The sequence below is a fragment of the Crotalus tigris genome, unplaced genomic scaffold (assembly GCF_016545835.1).
Source record: "Crotalus tigris isolate CLP2741 ecotype Arizona unplaced genomic scaffold, ASM1654583v1 scf7180000024117.2648584, whole genome shotgun sequence".
NCBI classification, from domain to species: domain Eukaryota; kingdom Metazoa; phylum Chordata; class Lepidosauria; order Squamata; family Viperidae; genus Crotalus; species Crotalus tigris.
In genome coordinates, this window is record NW_024100394.1 from 2,611,498 (window position 1) to 2,623,311 (window position 11,814).

Below are 11,814 nucleotides of genomic sequence, written 5' to 3' on the forward strand. Positions count from 1 at the left end.
TTGCTGAGGTTGAGAAACACTCTCCTAAGACTCTGTGTGTCATCTTTCAGAATTTATCTGTCTACGTGCACCACATGGGCTTTTCATTTGGCTGAGTGCCCCAGAGGAAGTATTGCCTATGCATGCATGTGTATCCAACTTAGGAAAACCATTAAAGCAGTCATGTGAACCTTATAGAGACTGCAGCTTCCTCAACCCTTTAAAGAAGGGTGCCAGAAACTCCTAATCCATACTTTACACATTTCTACCAGCCAGTGACTTATCCACCTCCCTTTCTAACATTGCGGTGTTCATTGGGATTTATAATGGTGCACTTTTCCATTGTCCAATTTTACTGTGTGTTTTACTTTTAGTGCTCGGTGAAAGTCCATATGACTTTCTCCTCCTGATTAGAATCACAGCATTCAATGGTTGGAAGGAACCTAGATCCAATGCAAAACCTAATCTAATATAAACCATTGTCTCCACAAATGAGACCGGAAAAGCTCTAGCTCAGCACTACAAGTTCAAGGTTAGAACTTCCTTTTCATAGAAGAAATTTGGAATATCTCTTATAACTGCTTTATGTCTAGCATAATTGGCATATGAAAGCTTAACAGACACTCACAAATATTATTAGTCACAGAACTGCCGATTTTTTTAAAAAAAAAACAGTACCAGTAGTTCTCAACTTACAACCACAATTGAGCCCAAAATTTTTGTTGCTAAGCAAGACAATTTTTAGGTGAACTGTGCCTCATTTTAAGACATTTTTGCCACAGTTGCTAAGTGAATCATGTGGTCGTTCAAGCGATTCTGGTTTCCCCCCTTGACTTTGCTTTTTTGGAAGCCAGCTGGAAAGGTCACAAATGGTGATCACATGACCATGGGACAATAAAACCATCATAAATACATTCCCGTTGCCAAGCATGCAAATTTTGATTACATGAGGATGCTGTGACATTCGTAAATATGAAAAACAGTCACAAGTCACTTTTTTCTCTGCGGTAGTAACTTTGAATGGTTACGAAATGAATGGTTAGAAGTTCAGGACTACTTGTGTATCTTACATACAAATATAAAGACTACCATATATTTAGCCTATTCAGCTTCCTTGCTGCAATACAAGAGAACAATCCACTGTTTGAGTGCTTATCCACATGTTCCCACCTGTATCACTGTACCTTTTGTAGCAGCGACAACCTAAGGATGGCATAAGTTGCCATCTCCTAGAACTAATGTTTTTTTTTCCCCCAAATATCCTGCCTTGCGATGTTTTGACCATCAATGTAGGACACTGAGAAGGGGCTTACATGACAAATTCTATGCTAGCAATCTTCTAGATCCAAATGATCTGCTGGTTTCCTGTAAGACTACTCCCTTCAGTGTAGCCACTGCTCTAAGTCCTTTTTTGAGTGTAAGGGAAACCCAAACTCTGGATATTGCTGCCAATTGTTCTTTTTTAAGTAAGCTGATCAATCCATTTAAATTGAATTGGTCAGTGGTACAATGGGAAAGAAAAAAATAAACAATGTGTGGAATAACTAGAGTGTCGGAGAAGAGTTTTCATTGGATAGGGAGTTTCAGTTGACACAACCAACAAATATGGCCTTTAGAAACTTCCACATTAAACCTTATATGTAACAGCATTGTTATTCAGACCATTCCTGGTATAGGCATGGGTGTGCCATGGGATTTATAGTGTCATGATTTCCTATCCCATTTGGAATAGAAGGAAGTACAGTAGAGCAGTTGTGTGGATGTGATTTACAGAACGTAAACATATAAGGATGTATTTAGAACTAAATACAGTCATGAAAACATTCAATAGTTAATGTTTTCCTTTCAGTGATCTTAGAACTTAGTGTCTAGCCACTATTCATTATCCAAGTATAGTTATTGGTAGGCATTAGCTCCAGTAAAATACTTAGATACAGCTTCCACCAATCCAAAGAATATTTTACCAAATCTTTGTTTTCGGAACAAAGACTTATTTCATTCATGGTTGTGTATGTAGTATTACTGTCAGTGAGAAGTGTCAGATACACCAGTGCTTAAAATAAATCAGTCTGTGATTTGTGATTTTGGATCTCAGCAATTTCAAAATATTGGGTCAGCCATGAAAAGTCTATGAACCAAGGCTGCTGGGAAAAATGAATAATTTGCTGTTTTCTACCTATGGACATGACAACACTTTCAGTGTAAGTGTATATCTTCACTTAATGAAGATGTACAATATGAGGAAAGGATTCCCACTGGATATCACTGTAGATACGACAGATGTTAAATTTTGTGAATCAACATATAAACCAAAACTGAAAGCATTAGAAGTGAAGTATAGACATGAATTCATTCCAAAATCTGTTGTAACATCAACTTTGTATAAACCTCCTGCAAGGAGCACTGTAGGAAGCTCTAAAATGCTGCAGACAAAGTTTTGTCCTTAGAATCTAGTCATTGAACTCAGCTACATACATATTCATATATTTGTTTTTTAAAAGGGGGGAAATCATTTGAGCTGATTAAACCACTACTTACATTAATTATATTAGGTATATTATATTGCAGTTCTATAACTCATAATTTGAAAAAAATGTGAACCAACTACCGTAATATAAAAAAATCTGCAATTCTAAACTGAAAAGGGCATACTGTACTGCAATAAGCAAAAAGTAACAATTGTATGTCGGATGACAAATCTCTGACTTTCCTGCTCATCTTACTTAAAAAATAAAAACACTAGAGCTACCTCTAAATATCACACACACACACACACACCCCAGACATCCTTGGGAGTTGCTGGATGCCAAAACTACTGTAGCTGTGAAGGATTTCTTAAAACATAGGGATTAAAAAATGATGAAAACTCATGAAATGTTCACGCAGCTTCTCTTTTCTTCATTCTAAGCTATAGGCTTTGAAGGGTTTGTTAAACAACTCCAATTAAATATCTCCTGCAACTGTGTGTGGCAAGCCTAGTTTCCTAGAAACAAGTAGCCTATTTGCAAAGTTTGAAGCATCAAAAATCAAGAGCCTATCAAGAACTCAGAGCTGAGCAGACTCTCAAATAAATCCAGATAGAATTGACATCGTCCACTTATACTTGATTCTGGTTCGGAGATTGTTTTTAACCTGTTGCACTCAGCATAGTCTAGAAATCCAAAGCTCCTTCTATTTGCAAATGCTGTTTTGATTCAGTAGTAACTATTGTTGGAGGAAGAAGGAAAGCTGGTGTAGCCATTTCTTCTTCCTCACTACTTCTATCACCACAATTTCTAAATTCTCCTGAAATCTCACAACCTCCCAAGGATATTTTCAATGTTATGGGTTGCAGGATGACTTATCAAATATTTTCTCTGTTTTTCATTTACAGAAGTATCTAGTTAACAATCTGTTTTCAAACCAAGGTACTATACATGTTGCCCATTAATTACTATCTACTATTGAATTGTTATGAGGTTTTTTTGGTTTTAAGAATACATCTACATCTTCCAGCTGGGATTCATACCAAGGTATACATTCAGTCACATAATAAAGATTGTTTAGGGATAGTTAAGAAAACTTTGTTGCATGAACAAATCAATTTCAAATTGTTTCACATTTCTTTTATGAAGAAATAGATGTGAATGTATAAACTCAATGGTTTAGGTATAATGGAATGCTGGAGGAAAACAAATATATGAGCGTTTGTGAAATGTTTATTTTCAGACACCGGACAAGACCATTAATTGCCCTGGACTTTGAAAATCAGATATGTATTGATAAGTCCTGTCATCCATCTTCTAAAAAATATGCTAAAAATCTTAAAAAATCATTTTTGACAGAAAGTCTAAATAATTAGAGAAGGAATTTGCTTATACAGAAATCTCTTGAGGGCTCAGGATGAGTTTGGCCTTGCTTTCTTTTCATTTTCTATATTCAGGAGGATTACAAACCTCCATTCCACCACGTACACTGAGGAAATATGACAAGCTTTAGTTTAACTATATTCCCTCCCATTTATTGATACTCAAATATAGTTTGTCCCTGAATGAAATGGAAAGCCAATTATGAATTGCCAGAGGAAATTGACTGTCAACTTTCTATAAATATATGTTATGTTTTAGAAACTGACTAGCTTTTATGTAATTTATTGGGCACTAGCAAATTACATCATAGGTCATATACAAGTTATAAAAGCATATGCTCAGTCTTGTATTCCTGACAGATTCAGCTGTGGAATGATGGATATGAATTATACCTTTGTATTTTGCTAATGCAGGAGGTAGTAAATTAGCAGGTGCCTAAGAAGTGCTAATGCTCTATGAATTAAGCATTAATTTACTCCTTTTCCGTTCATCCTGCAAACCAAACACATTTTGATCTTAGCAGATGACTAGTCTCTAAGCAAGAACTACATATTAGAGTATGAGAGACAATCAATTATGCTACTCTATTGCTACCATTAATAGCTTTACTAGCTTTTGCTTTCAGAGCTGTTTTAGTGACAAAACTCTCATAAATTCAGTATACTTTGGTGTGTTAGGAATATTAGCATCAGCACATGTTCAGCAGAGGAAATAATAACTGCTCTCAATCCTTTTAGCTACGGAATATTGTACTCCACTTTCAATACTTAAGAAAATCAACTACACATGGAAGCTTTCACAAGTTGTACTGTGTCAATTGAGGAATAGATTTGTTTAGATCACTGGTTATTCACAGATGGGATGGAAAAGGTCCCTGACATTTCATCAACAGTCCCAAATAAATTTCAGATTATTATACTGATCTTATTTACATGCAATATTTCAGCAATAGAATAAGAGACGTCTTCCTGTTATAACTTTCCACAATATTGTTTCTGTAGGTGTCCATCCATCAATGGAATAGAAACCCTGGCACAACAAATTCCATTTTGGTGGCCTTGTTCCATAATGAAGACTTCTACTGGGTCTGCCAGCAAAGCAAAGTAGATCCACATTCAGGTAGCCAGGAAAAAAATCTTTGAAAGAGGCCAATTCTTCCAGAGAAAACTTTGGCTTTAACACTTCGAAGAAGGCCCTTCAATCATACCAATGCACTTGGCAAAACTTCTCCTTTGATTGCTCTGCACAGTTCTAATAAACCAGAAAACCTCAATTCTGCATTTTTTTTGTGTGTGTGTGTCACAATTTAGTGTCACAAGCTTTTCACCTTGCATCCAGTTTTGGGTCCTTAGGTATAAGTGGTTATATCAGGGGTGTCAAACCGGTGGCCCACAGGCAGGCCATACCCACCCTGGCTCCGTAAAGGCAAAAAATGTCACAATACATCACGTGACATGATCAAGTTTGGCACCCGTGGGTTATATGGAAATATCACAAATCAGTTAGCAATTGTCACATCTGACAGACTATATCCTATGTGCAATCTAGTGATTAAGAGCCAGTTTGGTCTAGTGGTTAAGGCACCACGCTAGAAACCAGGAGATTGTGAATTCTAGTCCCACCTTAGGCAAGAAAGCTTTTGAAGACTCATTCTCTCTCAGCCCAGACCACCTCATATGGTGGTTGTTGTGGGGAAAATAGGAGGAGGAAGGAGTATTAGGTACAATCACTGCCTTGAGTTATTTATAAAAAATAAAAAGTGGGAAATAAATAAATGAAAATAAATATTTTTCCATAATTGAAAAAATTGCCACAGGTATTCACTACTCACACAGTATTATTTATGTGTTAATAAACAATAATGATGTCAGTTGTAACTTTATGACTTACTTATATTCAAGTTTCTTTAGTAAGGATTTGGTTCATCAATTCACAAACAATTTCAGGCTATTAAAAAAATGATGATTTACAACAGAGCTGAGGTAGAAGTACGGGTGTTATTTGGTTCACATATTAATGCGAACGTACCTAATTCATTCTTACTGAATTATTTGCAAATTGGAATACAGTCATCATCATTTTTTTTTAAATAAAGCCATTTCTGAAAAGAAAAGGAAAACGAATTTGCATTCAGATCTGCCATTAAAAACCACCTGTAAAAAACCCCAAAATACTTAAGAACAACGATAAGCCAAAAAGTTCATTTGGTTGTGCACTATACAATTATCCTTTTGTAAGGAATATTTTCAGCTCAAAGAAATACATAATTTACATGATGTTTCCCAAACAAACAATTAAGAAAAGAAAGTCTCATAAGTATCAACCTTTTATCTATTTTAAAATCCGACGAGCTGGTCCACAATATTGACCTGCTATAAAGGCCAATGGATCATTCAGTGAAGGTTGGGAAAATGTAGATTTGATTTCTAAAATAAGGTATCATGTTTGAATGTAAATACTCTTACATTGGCTGATCTGATTTAATCAAAGAATGGAATTATTAAGGAGTTAAACTGCTGACTAATTAAGGTTATTTTCGTGCTAATTCTCCCTTTTCCCTCCATTAAAAAAAAGTAGGAACTACATTCCTTGCTAAAAAATTTAATTGCCCTAGATCACCTCCCCCTGTAACTATTTCTTCCAGAATAAAAATAATAATAAAAAGAATGAAAAACAAAGTCACGGTTGATTATTAGAATAACTAATTATTGTGGAAAAGCAGGAATTTGCTTTCAAGTATGGTCACAGAAATCAACACAGATGATTGGGTTTTAATTATGTAGCAGCAGCTCCTATTAAACTGAATAGATACATGACACCCATGCATATCAAATCAGAATATAGTCATGTTTAACAACTATGCAACTTATTTAATAATTAACTTTAATTAAATTGCATTAAACATAGCTATTCTTGAGTTTTATATGTTTATATGTCAGGTCTGTGCTCAATTAGAGACTTTCAAAACAAAACATAAAAATAATATAAAGGCATAATTATGTATGTTTCAACATTCCAACAGCACCTATTATTTTGAAAACAGCACTCATTTAATAAAAATTCTTAAAAGCAAAACAAAATAAAACAGAAATCGTTATTTCTATAAAACCTTCATTTCTATGCAGAGAACAACTTTGGGTCATTAATCAACATCTGCTTCAGTTCTTTCACAATTTACATTATGTTTCTGTAGGATTACACAGTAGTTTGTGGTAAATAGGTAAAAATTAGCTTTGCTACTTTTAAAAAAAAGTTAATTGGCATCAGATTTGCTCCTTTCTTATACTAACATCCCATTTAACCCCTTCTAAATAAATAAAATATTTGTTTGAAAAAAAATTGCTGGGCCTAATAAGCCCATTAAATCTAGTAAGATTTCTGAGAACACCAGAAAATGCTGTTGGATCGAATTTTGTATATGCCTTTTAAACTGGCACACTGTTTCCAAACCCACCAGCCAGATATTTATGAAATACCTACTAACAACAGAAAACAAAGACAGAATCATTTTAACATCATTTTAATGAGATTCAATGAATCTATTGAAGAAAAGTGCCCCTTTTCCAGTCTATGTGCCCATCTGCTGTGAAATGGGAGAGTATTTTTCTGATTAAGGTACAATGGTCATCAACAAAACTATAGTTCATACTTCAAAGACATAGTTTTAAAGTTTGAAAAGCTCTCTCTTGGAAAAAATGGCATATAAGAATAGTTGAATCCCCTGTTTGGCCTTTGGGCACCACCCTAAATGTTACCTAATACTTTGTCAGATGCATTTTAGCTCTAGTTACATCAGCCCTTCAAGGTTGTCCTGCTCAGGAAACGGAGTCCACCACAGGAATAGAGCAAAGGTTTATAGAAATAAGCCACTATATCAGTGTTTCCCAAACTCGACAATTTTAAGGCATGAGGACTTCAACTCCCAGAATTCTGGGAGTTGAAGTCCACATGCCTTAAAATTGTCGAGTTTGGGAAACACTGCACTATATTATACAAGAATCTTGAAAGACTGACTGTGTCCTTCTTTCCTTCTCTCTTACACCCCTGTATCTTCCTCATACCACCCTCTTTCCTGAGGCTGAAAGAAGGCCCCTTTTTTTCCTTTGAATATTTCCCTCAAGGCCATCTCCAGGGATGTCAATAGGTTATACAGGTAGTCCTCAACTTGCAACCACTACTGAGCCCCAAATTTCCATGGTTAAGCGAGATAGTTCTTAAGTGAATTTTGCCCCATTTTATGACCTTTCTTGCCCCAGTTGTTAAGTGTATCTCCACAATTAAGTCAGTAACAGAGTTGTTAAATGAATATGACTTCCCATTGACTTTGCTTGTCAGAAGGTCACAAAAGGTGATCACATGACCCTGTGAAACTGCAACCATCATCATTATATGCAAATTGCGAAGCCTCCGAATTTTGATCAAATGACCATGGGGATGCTGCAATGATTATAAGTGTGAAAAACAGTCATGAGTTACCTTTTTTCAGTGCCATTGTAACTTTGAACGGTTACTAAATAAAAGGTTGTATAGCTAGACTCATATTAAAGTTGAACTAAGTCAGCCTGTGTACCCTGAGGCCACATACTTCGCTTGGAAAATGGGACAATATGTTGATCCTATTTTTGTATTAGTCCAGAAATATTTCGTCCCAACTCATGTTTAATACCAAACATGGGGGGGGGGAACAAAGAAATGTCTATAACCTTTCTGGTTTTATCAGAACATTAGAACAATTTAAGTGCAAGAAACATGCTGAATTTCATAGAAATCAAGGGCATTCGAGCAATGCAGATTGTAGTGTTGTTTGATTTGGGAGAGAAGGCAGTAACATGAACAAGAACAGAGTCATTCAGTAGTGAGATGGGTGGCTTACACATGTAAATAAATAAAAAAATAAACATTTGCAGTAAAACTGGATATTACAGTGGAAATAATGTGTGGAAAGTTTCAAACTGCAGGTTTTGAGGTTTTGTGGAAAGAAGAGAGAGTGGCCAGAAGTAATGATGCCCTTTGTGAAAGAATGGGAAGTGACTTTGGGTGATAAAAAGCATATAGATTAACTCCCTTCTCTTTTCCATAAAAGAAAAGACAGTTCTAAAATCATTCAAGTAAAGACAATAGCTTCAATATTGCTCAATTTCTCAGCCAATTTCAAAGAATCATTCTGATTTGAGGGCAGAGTCACCGAATCTAATCCTTGCACTTTTTCTCTTCTCTTTATCAAGGCATTTTCATAAAGTTACAAGCATCAAGTAGTAGTAATTTCAATACAATAGGTGAATGTGTATTTTCATCCTTTTTGCTAGTCAGTGCCATTCTTTCCATTCCAACGCAATAAGCTCTTCAAATTGGAGAAGAACTTTTGTGGAGAACTTGGAACAAGTGACAAAGTTGAACCCCCAAGCATTTCATTCTGAGTAACTAAAGAAAATGCAATGAATTACCTTATTCCTCTCTGGATTGCTATGGCAGTAAGTTTATATATTTATGTGCCTACAAGACTCCAAAAATCCAAGAAGGCCGCACTATCATTCTTCCAAGCAAATTTCTTAATTGTTCTTCACCCATAGACAGAATCTTGCCTAACTAAAGTATGTGTCTGAACTGAGTGCCTTGTATCTCTGAAATGCACCCTCCTGGGATTCTGGCTTACTATTCACCATCACAATATGCAATTTTTTTTCCCCAGTTAAAAATCACTGGGTGAGCTCTGGATAACCACAAAGCATAAATGTAGTTTTTGTGCAGAGAGAATGTGGGCGGAATGGAAAATTTACACAAAGACAATGTCGACATATAGCACTAAAGCAAAAGCCACTGCTGCTTCTTTTGTATGGATAAAAATATATATATATAAGGTTTTGTTAAAATACTCTATGGTTAACTCAGTACATTATCCATAGAAAAAAATACTTCTATTTTTGGAGTGACCATTACTGCAACAGCATGATATTTGAGAACAACTGGACAAAGTAACTGGAATAAAAGTACTTGCTGTCACTTTCACTACTTTCAACTAAGATGTTCAGGTTTTCATACTAAACAAATCCACAAACGACCAATCTAATTTTAGTTCTGTTATAATATATGCAATATATTTAGGGTATATCTGCTGTAGTATGGTAAACATTCATAGTTAAACTTAATTACAAATAAAAATGTCAGTTAAGTCTATTAGATAAGCTTATTCTTGATATTAAATGCTACTGGTAAGCATAGATTATCTAATAATAAGAATAAGCTGTAGAAAAGACATACATATAATTAAAAACATATAATTATTTGTAGAAATTCCACCAGCTTAAAAAAAATTGCTTAACGCTTCAATATATTCCCCAATAACAGCTGCTAATTCTTCACCACGTTTAACTTCATGCTGGCAGCAGTACAATCACAATAGATCCCTGGATTACAGTAGAATCTGTTCTCTCTTTCATGTTCTCTTTTATCAAAATAAGCAACTCATTCCATTATAATAATACTTTGAAGTGCAATTTATTAAAAGGTTAAGATGACTCACAAAATGGAATAATTTTTGATCCATCCATTAGAGGGCACTATCCTACCATTTCATCAAGTTCAGCATTTTTTTTATAAGATTCCCCTCTGTTTTTCCCCCCTTCCTTAATTTTCATACTTTTCCCCAAATAAGACACAGTGGAGCATTTGTATAATGTTTCATGTAGTAGCAGAAATTAAGGCACACTTTTGATTAAAGGGATAGAAGAACTGATGAGAGAGAGAGAGAGAGAGAGAGAGAGAGAGAGAGAGAGAGAGAGAGAGAGAGAGAGAGAGAGAGAGAGAGAGAGAGAGAGATCATCTATAAAGCAGTGAGACTGTTTGCTCTTGTGTGTTAAGTTACCATATGGATGGGGCTTCAGTGCCGCTGATTTCCAAGAAATCATAGCCTTCTTCCAGTTGGAAATCTGTGAAAACCAGAGCGATGGTGTCTCCTGGCTCTGCCAGAATGGTCCACGTGCAGTCTGCACTATTGTCATATTCTGAAGGAAAGTGAGGACTTGAAATAATTCCACTGGTCCCACGAAGAGTTCCTCCACAAGCACCTTCAGCTGATTTTTTTTTTTTTTTAGTAAAAGGAGAGAGGGGAGAAAGAAGAACACAATAGTTTAGTTTCTTATTTTGTTATGATCAGAGGTATCTTACAGGTTTAACTTCTTTCATTAAAAGGATAATGGCAATAGAACAACAAATAGGTAGATATAGGTAGATGGGTAGACAGATAGACAGAGATGATAGAGATAGTGAGAGAGACATGACGGATGGACGGATGGATGGATGGATGGATGGACAGACAGATAAATAGACAGGATGAGACAGACAGACAGACAGACAGACAGACAATAATGATGATGATGATGAAGAAGAAGATAGTTGGGAAACCAGTAATCTTTTTTTCTCTCCTTCCCAGAATTCCTGTTGTTTATCTTTTCTTATTAAAAGCAAAAAATACACAACAAAAGCAATGTTGTGTCATTGTGCTGCAAACTTTACCTCTTTCATATTGGTATTATTTGCCTCCCCTTTGACTTTTTCCACATACAGTCTTCTCTACGACATCATCAAACAGAAACTGGGCAAATACAAAGAAGCTCTACCTAATCACTTGTCTGTGAGAAATGCCGGGCATTTTTAAACATCTTCAGGTGTTTGTGCTCATTTAAGAACATGAAAAATTCTTTCGGAGTTTTCTGTAGCTCAAGTGAAAACTGAATTCCACTGTGCAACCTAATAGCGAAAAACTGGTGACATATCATTAACTGATATTACTGCAAACATATCTATTTCTTTTTTAGTTGACCATAGAAACTTGGATGGGGAGAAGCTGAAACTTTCTTCACAGGAAAGAGGGCTGCTGCTGTGCCGGGAAGAGAGAGGAGGAGGAGGAAGAGGAAGAGGAGGGGGAGGAGGAGGAGGTTGGGGATTCAAAGGACAGATTTCTGGGAAAGACAAAAAAAAAAAGGACTGG

General features: G+C 35.7%; 1 protein-coding gene across 1 annotated transcript in view; it reads right to left on the reverse strand.

Moving 5' to 3' along the window:
- CSMD1 (CUB and Sushi multiple domains 1) overlaps nucleotides 1-10,930 on the reverse strand; it is a 510,216-nt gene extending 499,286 nt beyond the window's left edge. The window contains exon 1 of the mRNA XM_039322597.1: nucleotides 10,690-10,930. The gene's annotated coding sequence lies outside the window, so the exon portion shown is untranslated. The remainder of the gene's footprint in view (nucleotides 1-10,689) is intronic.
- Between the last annotated feature and the right edge of the window lie 884 nt (nucleotides 10,931-11,814).